The sequence below is a fragment of the Siphateles boraxobius genome, unplaced genomic scaffold (assembly GCF_051911475.1).
Source record: "Siphateles boraxobius isolate OS27281-9 unplaced genomic scaffold, OSU_SipBor_1 8, whole genome shotgun sequence".
In the NCBI taxonomy this organism is placed as follows: Eukaryota; Metazoa; Chordata; class Actinopteri; order Cypriniformes; family Leuciscidae; genus Siphateles; species Siphateles boraxobius.
Genome location: NW_027509208.1, coordinates 35,083,636 through 35,097,257, shown reverse-complemented (window position 1 = coordinate 35,097,257; position 13,622 = coordinate 35,083,636).

The following is a 13,622-nucleotide window of genomic DNA, read 5'->3' as shown; positions in this document are numbered from 1 at the left end:
TCTTAAGTTTATCAAACAACGAGAATACTTTTTGTGCGCAAAAAAAACAAAAATAACGACTTTATTTCAACTATTCATTTCCTTCTCTGTGGACCTCATGTCAGTTCACTAGTGTAATAGCGTAGTGCTTCTATGTTGTACTGTACGTCACACACATCACACACATGACCAGCGTCGGCCAATAGTGTGCCTACGTGTGACGTAGCACTACGCTATCACACTACGTGAACTGACTAGATAATATCTCGCATGCCGCTATTGTGTCGTTTAGTCGTCATGGTTCAGGATTCTTGATTGGTGAGTACAGAAAATCCAAATCATTTGACAAATAGTCACATATTAGTGACAGGCTATATAGCATTACATTTCACATTCCTTGCTGCTAATTCATTACGATGACATAACATAGTGTGATCAAACGTACACGTAATACAAAAACAATTTTTTTAGCTGATATATAATTTATATGATTTGTGAATTCCATGCATCTCTGGATGGTGAAAACGACATCTCCCATTGTTCCTGTAACATTGGCAGTCTGTTTTGATTTCTGTTCTGTTCTTGTCTTGTCGGTGTCTGGTTATCTGTTTATTAGTTCAGTTTAGTCTTCCTCCGCCCCTGCCTGTTTGTTTCTTTCTATGGTTACATATTGATTAGTTAGTTCTGTTCAGGTGTGTCTCGTCTTATCTTGTTAGTTCTCCGGTTAGTTTGTGTATTTAAGCCCTATCTAGTTCAGTCTTTGTCAGTTCTTAACGTGTATTATGTTGGTTGCTCCGTTCCCAAGTCTTGATCTTGAGTCTGTATTTGTGAAATTTTGAGCTTATTTAATAAGCTGCTCATTTAATAATAAAGGACTGCTGCACATGGATCCTGCTTCCTCCTCTGCTTCAACCAACGAGACAGAAGAACTGACCATAACATGGATCCAGCAACACAGATTATGTGTCTCCGTCAGGGAGACCGGCCCATTGAGGAATACATCATGGCCTTTATTAAGCTGGCACATTTAGCATTTTTTGATGATGTATGCCTAATAATATTTTTTCATGGAGGGCTATCCAAGCCGCTTAGCTCCCTTATGCCATTTCATCATCCTAGCTGGAGTCTTGAACAGTATATTGACATGGCATTACAGCTGGCCAGCTCTGCATTTACTGTTGTGATCCCAGGGGAGAAACGTGACACCCCGGCAGTACCAGCTAAACCAGATCCTGTCCACAACATGGCCGAGCCTGAGCTTCCGTACGTCATGCCTGCCGAACCTGAGCTTTTTCCCGTCATGGCCGCCCTTCCAGAGTCCTCGAACAAGATGGCCACCGCCGTTCCAGAGCCCTCTGACAAGATGGCCGCCGCCATTCCAGAGCCCTCGGACAAGATGGTAGCCTCTACGCCTGTGTCTTCTGAAAAGATGGCAGCCTCTACTCCTGGCCCCGTGAACGCCGCATCCACCCTGGCCCCCTGCAAAGCCTGCTCCGCCCTGGCCCCCTGACCAGTCGGCGCCTCTCTGGCCCCCTGAACCGTCGCTGCCTGCTCCGCCCTGGCAATCGACACTTTTCACACACTCTCCTGCCACACATCCATTTTTTCACGCAGAGAAAAATCGCGGAGCAAACAGGACACTGACACCGACAGACTAGACAGAGCAGGTTACTTTTGATATGAAAAAATTTCTCTGCTCTTAGGTTCTGTCCATTTTATTACGAAATTCAGACAATAAATACCGTTTTGGCACTTGAAAATGTGATGTGGCAGATCACTGTAGTGCCATCATTTCAAGTAAACAGATCATCTGTTACTTTTTAAAGATACAGTACAACTTATATGTGTGTGTGTGTGTGTGCATATATATATATATATATATATATATATATATATATATATATATATATATATATATATATATATATATATATATGCCTCATACATAATATCGATCAATCCGTTTTTTTAAACCATGGAAAGATGTCAATAAAACTGCAGGAGAACAATATTGTCACAGAACGTTACATTAACCTCAGGCCATTTAATGACCAGCACGTTAGTTGACTAGAAACAAATAGCTATAGAGAGGAGTTTTTGCTAAATATGTGCACTATATTACATATTTATTATATTTTTACTTGTGTCATCACATAATTGTTATTATAATGAAAACCGCATTATATTTAATTTGTTAGTTTTAACCCTTTAAGAATACCAGCTGATAGGGCTCTCTGTATGTTTACAGCATTATGTGAGATATATTTTTTCTTGAGAAAAATTAACATGTAAGCTATCTACTGTAGCCTACCTAACATTTATCCAAATGAGTCAATATTGTATCAAGATTGAAATCAAATCAAGAATTGAACTGAAATCGTGAAAATTGTGTTAAGCAATAAATACAAACATTAGCCTACCAGTTATTGTACCATGTAAACATTGTAACATGTTGTCACTTAACTTAATAAAATTCTGTTTAGTTTTTACGTGTAGTTGTTTTGACCATCAAAATTACACCTATTGTGATTGTTGCTGTAATTTATAGTAATATCTTCAGAATTACTGAGAAGTCTAGTTTTAAATATAATTATTTTGTAGTGTTGGTGTAAATGATAAATCGCGCTTGACATTTGTGATAGCTACTGTATACAGGCCACCAGGGCACCGTACAGACTTTATCAAAGAATTTGCTGATTTTCTATCAGAGTTACTTTGGCTGCAGATAAAGTCCTAATTGTTGGTGATTTTAATATACACGTAGATAACGAAAAAGATGCATTGGGATTGGCATTTAAAGACATTCTGAACTCTATTGGAGTTAGACAACACATGTCAGGACCTACTCATTCTTGTAATCATACTCTAGATCTAATATTATCGCATGGAATCAATGTTGATGCCATTGAAATTCTACAGCAGTGGGATGACATCTCAGATCATTATCTAGTCTTGTGTATACTTCATTTAGTCAAGGCTGCAAAGTCGACTCCGTGTTACAAATATGTTAAACCTATCACTTCTGCCACTAAATATCGCTTTATTAGTAATATTCCTGATCCTGACCAGTTCCATCTCCTCAGCATCCCAGGTACCTTAGAAGAACTCATATTGCGACAGAAACTTTTGACTCTCTCTTTTCCAGCACTTCAGACACAGTTGCTCCTTTGTGCTTAAAGAAGATTAAAGAAAATAGTCCAACGCCGTGTAGAATGAGCACACTCAGGCCCTTAAGAGAGCAGCCAGAAAAATGGAGCGCAACTGGAAGAAAACAAAACTAGAGTTTTTTCGCATTTCATGGAATAGGAGCACGATTGCGTACAGAGAGGCCTTAAATGCTGCTAGATCTGCTTATTTTTTAACCCTATTAGAAGAAAATAAACAAAACCCTAGGCATTTATTTGAAACAATGCCTAAATAAACGAAAAATAAAGTTTCAACCCCATATGTTTCCAAGCAGCACAGCAGGAATGACTTTATGAACTTCTTTACTTACTAGATTGATAATATCAGGGAGAAAATTATAACTATGCAACCGTCTACTACAGTATCACATCAGGCAGTGCATTGTAGTCTCCCTAAGGAAAAATTTGATTAATTCATTGCAATAGGAGAGAAAGAATTTTCTAAACTCGTTAAATCATCTAAATCGACAACATGTATGTTAGACCCTATACCGACTAAGCTATCGACTAAGACAGCTCTCATTAGAGTCACAAATGATTTGCTCTTATCATCCGATCGCGGTTGTATCTTTCTATTAGTGTTACTCGATCTTATAGCTGCATTTGATACCATTGACCACAACATTCTTTTAAATAGACTTGAAAATCATGTTGGAATTAGTGTAATTTAATTATGAAAAATGAGTGGAATTAAGCTCTAAATTTCTTCATGCCCTGACGAAACCTACCAATTCACAAAATTAACGGAATGCATAGCTGATATAAAAAACTGTATGACTAGTAAAAAATGTCCTACTACTTAATTCCCTACTACTTAATTTGATTCTAATTATTGGACAAAAACTTCCTCATGTAATAACCTAGAATACTGTCTAACACTTGATGGCTGCTCTGTCAAGTCTTCACAATCGGTTAGGAACCTGGGTGTTCTCTTTAACCCTTTAAGACCGACCTGTCTCTGTTTAAGAGCCGATAGAAACTGAAACCAAATAGCTAGCTCAATAATTCTTTTTGTATACAAAACCAGAGACGTTACACGTTCAGATCAAGCCTCCAACATGCTCCTGTTCCATTGTTTTCACCCTCTAACGAGTCTGCACATATTGCGTAATATGCGTTTACAACAAAAACAGTAAAATGCATTACACCTCTTTGCACACAAGTTTTGGTAATACTACTCGCGTCCGATGAAGATGAACTCTCCGCCTGCTCATCTGCTTCAGATTCAGTTTCTAGTGGGGACGAAGCGACTTTAGATCCGTCCCTGGACATGTAAATATATATATTCATGAAATATGCTTTTGAGTTAGAGAATAAACTAAACAAACATAGAATGAACCTGAACGCATGACGCGACATTTACTCATTTACACATTTAGTCAGTTCTATATTACTATATTCAATATTACATTTCTATACAAAAACTTGCTGTTTTATTTACCTTTTTTGTTGTAGTGTTGAGAATGTTGGAGAGCCATTGGAGCCCTCTGAGCCACCCTGCACCTCAGAGCCATCCGTGCTAATTTGCAGAGGGAGAGGTTATGGTCGGAGGGCTATCACCAGAGGCTACAGAAGTCGGAGCCAAAGGTCCCGTGGTAAGGGCTCTACATTAGGGACTGCCCCTAATCATTCTGGTGGGTGGAAAACAAAAAAGGACCCACTGAGCTTTTCAAAATGTATTTTGACAAGTCCACTATCAAAACACTGTGTTCCAACACTAATAAAAAAGCAGCAAGAAATATTGCTGCAGGGAAAAAATTCAAGTGGACTGAAAGAAGAAGAAGAACTTTGCAAATACATTGGCCTCACACTATACATGGGCATTCTAAAGCTTCCAAAGCTCAGAGATTTCTGGCGCGTTGAATCCATCTTCCATGTTCCCTTCCCTCAAAAGGTCATGTCCAGAGACCGGTTCCTCAGCATCACATGGAATATGCACTTGAGTGACCCTGCCTGAGATGCTGCCAATGACAGAAAAAAAGTCACAGCTGAGTATGACTGTCTGCATAGAATACAGCCTCTATATGACAGTTCACGTGTAGCCTGCAAACCTGTCTACCACCCTGACAAAAACTTTCTGTGGATGAGCGTATGGTAGCCACCAAAGCCAGAATCAGCCTGAAGCAGTACATAAAAATTAAGCCAACAAAGTGGGGAATAAAACTTTTTGTGTTGTGTGATTGTAGTGGGTACACAGTGGATTTAAACATTTACACAGGGAAGTCCAATGTTGTAAGTGTTAAGGGACTTTCATTTGATGCTGTGATGTCGCTGGTCAGAAAGCAGTTCTTGGGATCTGGATATCACATTTACTGTGATAATTTTATACTAGCCCAGTACTCTTTCAGCACCTTTATGACCTGGGGTTTGGAGCCTGTGGAGCCATGAGGGACACAAGAATTGGTGTCCCAAACACTAAAGTGAATGCACTGACAAAGAAATCTCAACTGGGATCAATAAGGTGGATCCGGCAGGGATCTCTCATTTTCACAAAGTGGATGGACACACAAGAGGTGAGTGTGTGCACACTGCATACTTGGGAGACACTGTGAAAAGAGTGTGCAAATCCAGCCATGAGAACAAGAAGTTGGATGTTCTAGTTCCTCCGGCTGTGAAAGATTACAATCGCTTCATGGGGGGAGTTGACCTGTCAGCTCAGTTGATTGGCTACTATTCCTCATGGAAAAAAGCAAAAAGTGGTAGATGACTGAGCTGCTCCATTTCATTGACATTGCTGTCACAAACAGCTACTCGCTGCATAAGCTACTGTGTAGCAGCCAGGGGGAGCAGCCCATGACACACCAGGCTGTGTGGGGTCCTTACAACCAGCACGGGAGAGCTACCGGCACTTACCTGTTGCCATTTCTGGTACAGTTACTAGAAAAAAAGCCCCACAGGGGCGCAGGAAATGCAGGCTGTGTGGGAAATGCACTCGTTCATGTGTGAAGCATGCCAAGTGCCCCTCTGTGTTATTCTGTACATCAACTGTCATAAGTCTAATCACAGCTAGGGTTGCCTGTGTATATGTAGGGGTGTCTATCTGTATGTTTAGGTCTGATAATATAGTTTATTGTACAGTTTATTTTATTTTAAAGAACTGTTCTGACAGGGTATATTTATTTTATATTTTTTACCAATTAAATGTTCAATCAATATTCAAAAGCAAAATGTTATCGGCATGCCAAGTGCCCCTCTTCGTTATTCTGGACAGGAAGTGTAATCACAGCTTTTCTGCAAGTTTAGTTCTGATAATGTACAGTTTTACAGTTTACAGTTTTTTACCACTTAGTTGTAGTGTATAATAGAGTAGTGTAATTGAATATTTTACATGGTATTTTTTTACCCCCTTTTTTTGTTTGACTCCACAACGCACATTATAAAAATTATTGTATCTTACAAACTAATTTATGTAAACAGTTCAAATCAATTGTGTGTAGTTTTAAAGTGTTTTATGCACGTTTTTTTTTTTTTTTTTTACATTGACAAGTTTGAGGTTGACATTTCTGATATTTCTGTATTGCTGTATTATGGGTGGTTTCCCTGCACACAAACAAACTACAGCTGGTCCAAAAAGCAGCAGCTAGAGTTCTACCAGAACCAGGAAGTATGACCATAGTAGCCTGGTTCTATCAACACTGCATTGGCTCCCAATTAAACATTGTATAAATTGTAAAATATTGCTGATTGCTTAAAAAGCACTAAATGGTTTAGCTCCCCAGTACTTGAGCGAGCTCCTAACGCATTAAAGTCCTTCATGTCTATTGCAATCTCAAAATTCCGGCCAGTTGATAATACCTAGAATATCAAAATCGACTGCTGGAGGTAGATCCTTTTCCTATTTAGCACCTAAACTTTGGAACAGTCTACCTAACATTGTCCAGAAAGCAGACACACTCTGTCAGTTTAAATCTAGATTAAAAACTCATTTCTTTAAACTGGCATACACATAGAACACTATACCTTCCTATTATTCAAATCAGTTAAATGATTATTAGGCAGCATAAATTAGGTCAGCCAGAACCGGGAACACTTCCTATAACACCTGATGTACTCGCTACATCATAAAAAGAATGGCATCTATGCTAAATTTAGTCTTTCTGTTTATTCCGAGGTTTACTGTAATTAGCCGGACCCGGGCCGTATCCAGATCAGATGGTGGACCTGCGCCTAGACACGACCAAAACGCATGATGTAATCAGCCGGATCCGGGCCGTATCCAGATCAGATGGTGGACCTGCGCCTGGACACGACCACAACGCATCCCTGAAGTGTCAGCAGAGCTTGTGTAAACTAGACTCTCCCCTGTGAAGGCCTCATCGACACGAGAGCCATCGGCACTGATCCTCAACAAACTCGTCTCCATACGCGCGTGACTCCAATCTTCAACCAGATGAACTGCATAATATAATGTTCCGATCCAATCTGACCTGTAATGCAGCCTGAATCATAATCATACCCCGTTTGTTCGTTGGCCAGAGGAGGACTAGCCCCCGACTGAGTCTGTTTTTCACAAGGTTTTTTCTTCATTCTGTCACTGATGGAGTTTTGGTTCCTTGCCACTGTCGCCTTTCTTCGCCTTTGGCTTTTGGCTTGCTTAGATGGGGACATTTAATTTTATATTTAACAATATTATTACTACATTATTTTTCTGTTATCACTGTAAAGCTGCTTTGAAACAATCTGCATTGTAAAAAGCGCTATATAAATAAAGGTGAATTGACTTCTACTTTAATTGTGATTTTATCATATTTTTCTATAAAAACCAGCTGTCCACTTTCATTGCATGAACAAACGATACTGGTTTCAAACTCACCCTTTAAATAGTGTCAATATTTGGCTGTGCATGACTGGCGTGTTAATATTTGAGCAGCTGATAACAGAAAGGTTGTTAGATGCCAGCTGATGGTCCATGCTCGATACACAATGAAGATGTATTAAACTTACATACCAGCTTGAGATGTTATACAGCCCACAATCACAACACAGCTGGAGCCACATCAGGTCTGGATCGTCAGAAGCAGAACACAAGGATCTGCTTTGCCTTTCCTCTCAACACAAACACACAAACCCTCTCTCTCTCTCTCTCTCTCTCTCTCTCTCTTTCTCTCTCTCTCATCTTCCACCCACCCCCTCCACGTAACTTCAGACTCAATGGAGGGATATTTTTCATAATGTTTCTGCTCAGACTGTGGCCAGATGGCCATTCTCATCTTTAGCTGAATTGCACCCAGAAAGCTGACTCACACACATTCCCACTGCGCTGTTCAGGTCGAGGCGATCAGTCTCAGATGATATTAGTATACAGTTAATGTTTGAGTCTGCTGGAGTCTGTGGATTGGTGAGAGCTTGTCTTCATAGCTACAATAAAGTCAAATAAAAGCTGAAAATATCTACCTGGGAAGAAGATATTTGAATTTGGCCATTTTGAAAATCTTGATAATTTTTACTATTTGGTGTAGTTTCGCAACTGCTTGTTAATACAATCAAGCAACTAGTGATCAGCTGTCTACTGTCGACATAAGCAGTTATAGAAATCTACAATCACAGAGACAATATTTGCTTTGTGTACGACTCCAAAATGTGTGCCTGTTTTAGTTTGGTTTTACCATGGCTGTGTTATAAACACAAAGTCTTGCCTACACCTACAAATCAAGAAGCACTAATCAACTTCAAAAACACTTCAGCAATTATTGTTCACTCAGATTTACAACAAGTAGGGTTTTAGATGGGCATCAGCTCTAACTGGGCCATTTAGAGCACCAGGATGTTTTATATTGACATCTGCCTCCACTAGGCAGCTGTGGGTTTAGGACACACGAAGAGGTTGCTTTGGATAGGAAAAATACAAATGGATTTCAATTTGGAACATATCAAATGGAAAATCCTCACTCATAATGCAAACTGTGTGAATCGTGTGTAATGAAAACACTACTGTGCCTTTAAAAAAAAAACGTTTTGCATGTCTTATACCACCTGCAAAAGAGACGAGAGAAACGAAGCCATTCAGCTGGCAGAGTGGAAAATTACTCCAATGTTTTCAATTACATTTATTGAAGCTTATCTTGGAGCTCCTACAGACTTGGATTTTCTTATGGAATAATATGAGAGAGGTTTAATTTAAGCACCCCTTAATATTGTTTATGTTCTGGAGGATGCTAAGAGGAAAACACTGAAATGAAATCATGACTGTGTCATGAGGTAATAATGATTGACTGATGATTGACATGTAAAAATGATTGACAGAATTGTGTCAAAGAAGATTACTGTATTTGTCACGGTCATGTTCTGATTCAATGTCTTGTTTTATTTCTAGCTATGGTCGTTTCCAACTTAAAACGGAAAAATTTGTTTGCTTTAAGGTCGGTTTTTTTTACACAACAACAGCGGTTTGGGGGCCTGCAAACACTGTGTTTAGTCTATAGGCATGCACGTTTGGCGCATTTTCTGTTTTAAGAATGTTGTTGTTGTGTAAACGTACCCTCATTTTCTCCGTTTTACCTTTATTAGTTCTCTCCTGTTCCCTGTTTTGTTGATTGTCTTCAGTTCATTGTCTTGTGTTGATGTTATGTTGGTAAGTGTATGCTTTTGCTATTGTGTTATTAAAAGTCTGTTGTTAACATTTATTCTGCATCATTTTTGGCTTTAACTACACACAACCCCTGACAGATTTTTAATTAGAAAATAACATAGATATCCGTGCTGTTCACCTCCTCCTGCTGGATCAGGGGGATCACACAAGGGATTTTCTTGACCTGGTGTGCCTCACCCACTATCCCAACTAATTGTTGTGTGTTATCTATCCCACCAGTCTTAACGAGTGGTTGAAGGCACGCCACCCTGTGGAAGGTCCTTTAGGAAGCCTAATAGAGTATGTGGAATGGGTGCTGATGCAGTGCGACTCACCTTTCACTAGGGCTGCCCTCAACTAAAGATTTTTCTAGTTGACTAGAACTCGTTGATTTAAGCTATTAGTCGAATAATCGAGTGTTTATATTAATAACCCATAAATCATTATAATGAGCCTTTAATGGCTTATATAAAATGCATAGCCTAATCAGCGCTCAAACGCACGTGTTCTGCCCTTTATCTCAAACGCCTTGCTTGAGTATGCAGTCAGATAACGCCTCCCAAAGACAACAGACACAGGGATTGTTTCCACAGTTTACTGCGGTCCAAGGAATAACGTAAAACTGTAAAATACAAAATACAGAATTTTTAAATGTACAGAGTCAATTACATGTTTGCATAAGCACAACAAAGGCTTTTCACATCGCATATAGCTAGCATCCACTATATCAGAAACAGATTGTGCAATTCATGAAACAAAGAAACTAAATTTACATCTGAGATATAAGATATAACAATTAAATATGGATAGAAATTATGATGTAGCAACATCTACATACCGAAAGTGCCTTCAAAACAACTTAAATAAAAGAGCAGTAGTAGCCATAACCGGATGCTCTTCTTTGCTGCTTGGCTCACATTTGTGAAGTCATCATATAAAGACCTTAACAATATTGTATGCAATACCCAATTTTGAACAGAAGGGGTCACTTTACTACAACTTTTATATCAAATAAATGCAGAACGTTCATATAGAACAGCACAGCAAGCATAAAGCTTGCCACAGCACAGCAGCAAACGCAATGATTATGAATGTGTTCTGAAAAAAACAGAAGGAGACTGTCTAAAGATTTTAATAATTTATTGGTAATGTTTTCTGTGTTTTCGTCGACAGAGATTAAAGTCCCTGTAAAGGCAATTCTAAAAAAAATTCTAAACACATTATAAATGTTAGAAATGTATTGCTAAAACTACAAAGACTGTGAAGTGTGAAGTACTGAATTGTGGAGTTAGACCGTTAAACAGTTTTTCATCATTGCTGTGTTCGTGATGGTCCTCACTGCAGAACACGAAATCCACGAAATCCTCCCACCTTACTATACCTAAACCTACTTATCTCCACCCCCTGATCTCTAAACCCGCCCCTAATCCTACCCATCTCCACCCCTTAGATCTGGATCCAACTCCACCCCCTGGATCTCGTGTACTGCAATGAGGTGCTACTGCTGTGTTCTGGATTTTTTGGGCGGGGCTAAAACGGGGTCTCGATTACCCCTTTTCCACCAAAGCATTTTGAGAGCCGGTTCGGAGCCGGTGCCTACTCGCGAACCGGTTCTTTGTGTTTCGACAGCCAAAGAACCGGTTCTCGGCCAGGAAAACTGGTTCCAAAGCGGCACCAACTCTTTGCTGGACTAGAACCAGAGACCCGTTCTTTTACCACCGTGTCATGCTTACGGCGGGGCTGGAGGCGGGTTTAGATGTGTCCTAAACATTTTTTATGACCGCAAAGCCAGGAGAAACATTTGCAGAAACACGATGTAGTCCACCATTGTAATTATTATGCTTGAAGTTGGCGCAAGCGTGTCTAGCTTTTTTTAAATTTTATTTTTTTATTGAAAACATTATGTAAGCAAAGAAGAAAACAGTCAAAATATAGAACAAATAAACGGAAAGAAAAAAAGACACAAGACAGAGGTACATAACTAATCAGAAATGATTACATATCAAAGGAAAAGATTAAAAGACTTACTTATTTCAATTGTTTTTAAAGCCTTCATGGTACACAAGTTAGAGATAATCCCAAAATAATGTACTTGCTAGCGTTTCTGTATGGCGACGTACACAGTGACGTAACGACGTCGTTCGCTGGGCGCTCTAGTCAGTGGGAAAACAAACCGGTTCTGAGAAGGTTCGCAAGTTGAACCAACTCCGAACTAACTTTGAACCAGCACCAGTTCCGAACCAGTTCTTTTTTGGTGGAAAAGGGGTAGATGACGCACTGGAGTGCCTGAGCTCCTGGACACGCCCCTACTTGATGACGCACTGGACCCACTGAGGCTGGCCCCTCCCCTAACAATAGCACATTCACATCAGTTTGCCGCTCAATCGCGAGTTACTGTCAGTACTATTAGTTACTACAGCCTACAGTTTGCTAGCTAGCTATGCCTTCGTCACCGAAATGCGTACTACTTGGATGCAATCACGTAAAAAACAGATCGGTGTCCTTATGTAAATTTCCGAAAAACGATCACATCAAGAAGAAGTGGATTAATTTTGTGAAGAGCCAGCTTGATGGAGAGCTGAGGACCACAGCCAAAAACCGCCTCTGTAGGGATAATTTATTACGGGATAGTTTTATAAACTTTCGTCTGAGACAATTGGGATTCACTGACAATCCGCTGTTACTGGTGAATGGGGCCGAACCGACTATCTCCCGCCTCGGCCTTCATCCTCCCGTCGCACGGACAACTGGTGCCATCATCGGCAGTGCGTGCCCACCAATAGGCCTATTTCACAAAAATGGCCGCCAAGACCGGAAGTAGGGTAAACTCTTTTCCGGTGAAAGCGCTAGCAGTTGCAGTCGAAGGACAAATGCGGAGACTAAAAGTGGTCCGTCCTGTTGCGTACCTTTTTATGTTTCAACCCAAAGAAGAAACAACCCTATTTATCACTTCACAGCTTTCCGTGTTTTCATGGAACAACCGGGGAGAAGTTAAATCACGCCAGACACGTGTAAAGGAGGAAGCAGATGTTGAAATTGAGTGTTGATGCTGGGGTTCGGGAGTGATGCCCGTGTTTTCGGGAGTGATTTCTTTCCCTTTTTTCCTGGGTGCGCTTTGCCAGGACTGCTGTTTACTTGTGCAAGCAAGGGCAGCTGGAACATTTATTAAACGGGTCGAATACTTTCCAAACCGTTACATATAGTATTATAAATTCAGACGTTTGTGATATACAAAAATAAACATATTAGAATAACTTTTAAAGTTGTGTAAACACGGAGCAGTTTTTCCCGTGAGTGGGACTGGAAAACCCGGAGTGGATCAAGAGCGGAGTGATGACAGCACGCTTAGAGCGCAGCGAGGAACGGGCTTTTGCTCCACTCCAGGCTTTATCACATCCCCCTCAGCAGAGTGAACACCTCGTCCTTCCCATTCAAACTAAAATTAAGACATTTATTACACTATTTGAGAAATGTAAGTATATTTACGGCCTTTAAATTATGAAAAGTGAATTTAAGACACAAGGACAGGGGGGAATCCTGATATTGACGGAAATCCGTCGTAGACTCTTGTAGCGACGGATAACTTTAAAGGGTTAGTTCGCCCATTTAAGACATGAAGTTGTATGCAATCATTACCAGCACTATAGTGTGTACACACTGACCCACTCTGTTGTCCCCCCTGGTCCGAGTTCTGACCGCTGGAAGTTTTTGAATGAAGTAATCCCGGCTACTTTCCGGGGCCACAAAACTGTGCGTTTTTACGTGAAAAAAAGATTTGCGTTTCAAAGCTTGATTAATTTAACACAAAAAAAAAACACGCCGGGCAAAATTCATACCTCAGTTTTAATGCGGCACTATTTTCCTTTCGTTTCTATCAATCCGCGCTGCTG